Source organism: Triticum urartu, chromosome 2A (assembly GCF_056163025.1).
Source record: "Triticum urartu cultivar PI428250 chromosome 2A, HENAU_Tu73, whole genome shotgun sequence".
NCBI classification, from domain to species: domain Eukaryota; kingdom Viridiplantae; phylum Streptophyta; class Magnoliopsida; order Poales; family Poaceae; genus Triticum; species Triticum urartu.
Window position 1 is genome coordinate 745,062,647 of NC_141874.1, and position 5,677 is coordinate 745,068,323.

At 45.2% G+C, this 5,677-nt stretch overlaps 1 long non-coding RNA gene and 1 pseudogene across 2 annotated transcripts; both read right to left on the minus strand.

The window, feature by feature from the left end:
* Positions 1-1,754: 1,754 nt before the first annotated feature.
* Positions 1,755-2,960, minus strand: LOC147987593 (histone-lysine N-methyltransferase ASHH3-like; annotated as a pseudogene). The gene is made up of 4 exons (XR_015615456.1): positions 2,888-2,960; positions 2,604-2,779; positions 2,450-2,526; positions 1,755-2,311 (listed from the first exon to the last, which is right to left on the minus strand). The product of XR_015615456.1 is annotated as a histone-lysine N-methyltransferase ASHH3-like (transcript).
* Positions 2,961-3,226: 266 nt separating this feature from the next.
* On the minus strand, positions 3,227-3,951 carry LOC147987594 (uncharacterized). The gene is made up of 3 exons (XR_015615302.1): positions 3,866-3,951; positions 3,626-3,770; positions 3,227-3,539 (listed from the first exon to the last, which is right to left on the minus strand). It is a non-coding gene; the product is annotated as an uncharacterized LOC147987594 (long non-coding RNA).
* Positions 3,952-5,677: the final 1,726 nt, after the last annotated feature.

Here is a 5,677-nt window from a genome sequence, read left to right on the forward strand (position 1 = left end):
AATCTATCTCCTCCAACACCCATAGCAGACCTAAAATCAGTAAACGAAATGATGTATTTAGACCAGGAATAAACCTGCTCGCATGATGGAGTTGTTTAAAGCTAACATTCAGCTGCGTCGAAATGGTATGTATCGATTACAATCGACATTTTCATGAATGAGATTACATAAGCATTGAAAACTATTAAATTACTATTTACAATGATTCATATAAAACAACTCTTGTTTTTACCATAAGTATCGAACGATTCATATCCCTAATTGGAGAGTATATGTAGAAATTCTAAATGGAAGGACGTCTACCACGAGTATATATCAAAAATAATTGCAAACAAGTGTTTGAGAAAACTATGAAAAAACTTACTCAATCATGCTGGATGAGCTATCAGCATATGTATAGAAAAAGTTGGTCAATTCGCTCTATTTCCTTTGAAACCTCTTTAGTGGGAAGGGGAGATAATAATGGAAATGTTACTTCAAATAGATTTAAGTAACATATGGGTCACTATCAATATACATTGTCTTGATTTTGCATATCACATACCATATAACAGAATTTAGCCTACAAGCAAAAATTATGCATTTGGTAATTATACAATGTGCAAGCAAAAATTATGCATTTGGTAATTATATAATGTGCAGGCAAAAATTATGCTTCTGGAAGAAGCGGAAGTAAGGAGAAGGCTGACACATAGCTTGAGATAAACCAAATAAGTGAATAACAAGTACATGCACATTCTTACACCCAGATGTATAAGTGTAAATTGTTCAACAAGTACTTCAGAAAGAAAAGGAATCAGTGTATCTCACCACATGTGCTTTCCTGTTAGTCAGCTCTTTATTGACTCCTTTTCTTTTTCTGTTTTGTTGCTAAAAATATAATTGTTTACTTAGTACCCATTCAGATAGTCATAACTCAAAAGAGAATATCATAGCTCCCACTCCAACCCATACAGAAAAGAAGTAATGCGAAAATGAAACTAAACTGAAGCTAGTAAAGCTTGATGAAAAGGAAATCGATGCGCACCTCAACTGCACAAGGCAGCCACTTCACACACGCAACCGCACACAAATTGGAATTAGTAGCCGACCTGTCCAACACAAACAAAATTTTAGAGCAGGTTGTGAATCACATGATATGGACTACAAAGAAACACACAGGCCCACGGGCATATGTATGAACAGGTGACGAGCAACAATATAATGGCACAAAAGGAAACGATGGAAAGAGGCAGAGCAAACGCATACATTGTACTAGTTCAGTGTGCGATAGGAAATCTGACTAAAAGTTGCTCTCATCAACGGCCACTACAAAGCAACAATAATGGTTAGGAGCTGGACAGTTAAAAACAAATGCAAGTCCACATGCTGGTAATAATATCTTTTAAAGGATTCTATTGAAAATACATGAACAGAATACCTCACTGGTTTAAATTATTTGGTTCAACTTTCTGAGTTACTATTTTCACCCATTTGCATCGTCTTCCACAAGTCGTTTGACAAGCTTATAGAGAATGTTTGACAAGCTTATAGAGAATCAGTGCATCCTTATTTTCTTACTTAGAAGCACGGGTAGGCCATGGCTCAACCTCCCAATTACGGAGAAGATCAGGAGGAAAAGCAGATCCCCTCCTACCAGAAGCCCTGTCTTCCTGTGAACGCAAGGGATCGATGGACGAACTGAATGTGTGAATAAAAAACAAACATATATACAAATGAGGAATGACGCGTCGGGGGTGAGGGGATTACGCGTAGGAGACGAGCTTGGACTGGGCATCGGCCTGGCTGAGCCTCTCGACCTGGATGACACCCTCGAGGGGCACGCGGTTGTCGTTGACGCTGAGGAGGACGGGGTCATCGGCGGCCAGGGAGCCGGAGGGCCCCTCTCCCGCGGCCGCATGGGTGGGAGGGGAGGCGTGATGGAGCGCGTTGCTGGCGCCGGAGAGAGCGAGGCGGCAGCACGCGACGCGTGGGCCGCCTTGCGGTCTGAGTTCGTGACGTCGCTGAAGTTCACCTAGGGGTCGCTGCCGAGCTCGCAACGCCATGGTTCGACCCATGCTTGACAGGTTAAACCAGATTTGAAGCTCCGAAGGCATACATGTTGTGCCATCAATACCATAAATGGACGATCCTCGCAATACAATTATCTGAGGCTGTCTTTCTTTTCTTCATGTCTGTGCTAATCTTGCGAGAGCTTGTTGAGTTGCCATTGCGGAGAACAAGTGAGTTGACCGGCCTAGACGTGCCAACCATTTTTCTGCAGTTTGAAGATCCCCAATGACAATTGTGATCTGCTCCAAACTGGACATATCTGTAGACAAGGACAGAGATTAGAAGCAGCAACCGTTTTGTGTGCACAATGCAATAAAGCAAGTTAGCCGAAACAAGTTTGTTTATAATCAAAAGAAAGACTTATAAAAGTAACCAGGAAACAGAGATTAGAACATACTTATAGTCATATATCAGCTCCTCCCCTCTCTCCATGTCAAGAAGAGCAAACATTCCAACTCTGGTCTCTCCATCTACAGTCCCGAAATAACATGAGACCAGTAGCAAATATCATGGTCATCGGCATGGATATAAAATAAGAAGTACAATAGAACTAACCATTTCTGCATCTCTGTGTTTGGTTCACAACTATGATTGATGAACCTGGACTTGTTCCCCTTGTTTGTTGCATCAATGACCATATTTCTACGGACCTCACAAAGATAAAATTCAGTGTAATGTTGTCTCTTCATTTACCATGGTCTTTCCTCACAAGTTCTGTGATCAATAACTACAATATTGATGCAAGATATATGGATATTAGTTTGATCGCCCAGTGTACATTGTGAGTAACCATAATAATATCAATCAAACAAAAAATGCAATCACATACACATACACAAAATTATTTTCATCAGCACAGCACAATGATCCCATGTAATTAGCGAAATTTGTTTAGAGAAAGCAAGCATGTTAGTGATTTAGCAACAGGGACAAACAACAGAAAAGGGAACAACCTGGAGACTATGATGTCGATGAGCCCGTCGTCGTAGTCGACGAGGGATCAGTGGTCGAATCAGATGTCGAAGGATACATGATTGTTATGGATGCCGTCAATGTCGTGGTTGCGGTCGGCCTCGAACTGGACTAAAATAATTCAGAATTAATACAAGCACAAGCACAAATGAAATTCAGAATTAATATAGGCGCAAGCACGAATGGTAGTAGTTACCTTGCTGCATGGGCCGTCATGTTGGCCGAGCATGTAGCCAAAGGTGTAGGACACAATAAAGATGAAGGTGTTGAAGAGCATCCAAGCACTGACCCGCCGCACAGCACCCGAGCAGTCGACCATGTAGATGAAACCCGAGCCCTGTATTTCCTCCTCCACGAGGCCGTAGTCCAGCGACTGAGCCTCACTCTCTCCGCCCGCGACCGTGTTATGCTGGTTCTGGCACGGCCGTTCGCTCCGCTCTGCTCTGCCCAGCCTGCTGCTCAATCTGGTGCGAGGAGGAGGGGTGGTCGCCGATGGTGAGGAGAAGCTAAGGCATCTGCAAACATGTAGTGTAATTTCTTTAGAAAGTTCAAACTGCATTATTTCAGAAAGTTCAGAACTACATGTATGCATGTAATGTACCCCTGAAGTGGCATTTAAGGTGCTACTGCTGTTCCTGAATAACGGTGCCCACAGACTGACCAGGAAGCTGCTGTCAATGCCATTGGAGCTGGAGTTTGCAGCCCCGCTGTCCGCTGCTACTCCAAGGCTGTACACCACACTGAAGCTGCATACATACATGACCAATCTAATTATCATGATGCCAAGTTAATTTGAAGAAAATATACCAATATGAAAAACTTTTGATGTTTCTTATCATACATTGGGCGTCATCGATGCCGGGAAAGAGAAGCAGACGACGAACCCCAACAACACCATGGCTAACGCCGACAGAACCGGGGCTAATTTCATCCTCACTGCATATATTATTCAGTCACCACGAAAATTCCAGGAAAGAACACGAATATATATGTAACAAGATTCTGATTCTGCAAGGCAGATGCTTACAATATCGATCGATGAGGACCCCTGCTTCTGGTGCGGACTCGAAGGGCAGGAAGAACGGAGGAATGTCTCTGCGATTTATGCCATGACATGTTCTACTACCCGAGGACGAGCCCCTATGATGCCGGCGGCAACTGCAAAACGTACTAAGCCGCCGCGGTCTCATCCGGTCGCCCTGCCGTTGTCTCTCCATCCCCGCTGGCGCGCGGGAGAGAGGAGGAGACCCGGCTGTGGAGAATGAATGGCAATGAGGGGTGTGGAAAGAGGCGAGGAAGAGCGGAAGGAGGCAGGGATGCCTTCGTGGGGAAGGCAGGGAAGGACTTTTAACTGACGGAGGGGGTTATCCCGGTACATATTTTCTGCTCCCATTCGTTTTTTTTCTCCGTCACAGTAAAAAATAGGGACGTGGCTCTCACGAGGAAGCGCCTTTGATGCACACTTTATTGTTTTGGATGGTCCTTGGTCCGAAGAGACTGTTGTGCATTACCACAGATAGCAATGACGTCTTTAGGAACCGTCACCTTCAATTTTATGTATGCGTAATGAGGCACGACGTGAAACTGTGCGAACCTTGTTAGACCGAGCAACCCATGCTAACCACTCCGGAAGGGGACTATGTCGAAGTTAAAAGCTTCAATGTGATAGTTGTCGGGAGTACCGAACACCACGTCGAGTGTGACCCTCATCATGCATTGAGCCTCCATGCCTAGGATGATACCCTTAAATTTGGTATTACTAGCCTGAATGCGCGATGAGTCAAACTGCACCATTTTTAGTGTCTACTGTAGATGAGGCTTAGACTGTTGTTGCCATCCATCAAGACCCTGGTCGGATGGAAGCCATCAATGATTGGGTCGAGGACAAGTACGGCTGTTCCGCCATGGCGGATGCTTGTCGGGTGATCCCGATGATCGAACGTGATCGGAGATATCCCACCACAGGTTGTACTTCAGTTTTGCTGGTTCCACGACATATATACCTTGTGCACGCACTTTCGTTCCCTCTTGGTGATGTGGGACCCGTAGATCGTGTTTATGTCCTTCACCTCCGAGGGAATTGCTTTTGTCTGGCATTACTCAGTCCGGGCTGGTGCGCGTCCCCGTCGTTATCGTTGTGGGGGTTCTGCCTTCTGGGGTTGTTATTCCCGGTATGCGAGGCCTGCTTAATGACCCAACAGTTGCGATTTGTGTGGGTGGTAGGCTTATCGGCTGTTCCAGGATGGATGGCGCATGGCTGGTCTAGGATTCTATTCAACTCAGACTCGATGCCTCCCTTCATACCCTGGAACGGCTTCTTCTTCCCACCCTAGTGTTGCTTGCCGAATCCGATGTTGACCTCGCCATCCTCGGCATCGCTATCACTTCTGTTATGGCGCTTATGTCGTCTATTGCGTCGTGGCTTTCCGTTTCCATCACACACCACGGATGTCCCGGGATTGTTGCTCCGCCCCTTCTTCTTTGTGAGTCAGTTGTCCTCCGTGGCACGGAATTTGGCCATCATAACCATGAGTTTGTCCATGATCTTCGGCTTATCATGGCCAAAGTCTCTGGAGAGACATTCGTTGTTGATGTTATTCTTGAACGATGCGAGGGCTTCAGCATCTGAACAATCGATGATCTCTTTCTTCTT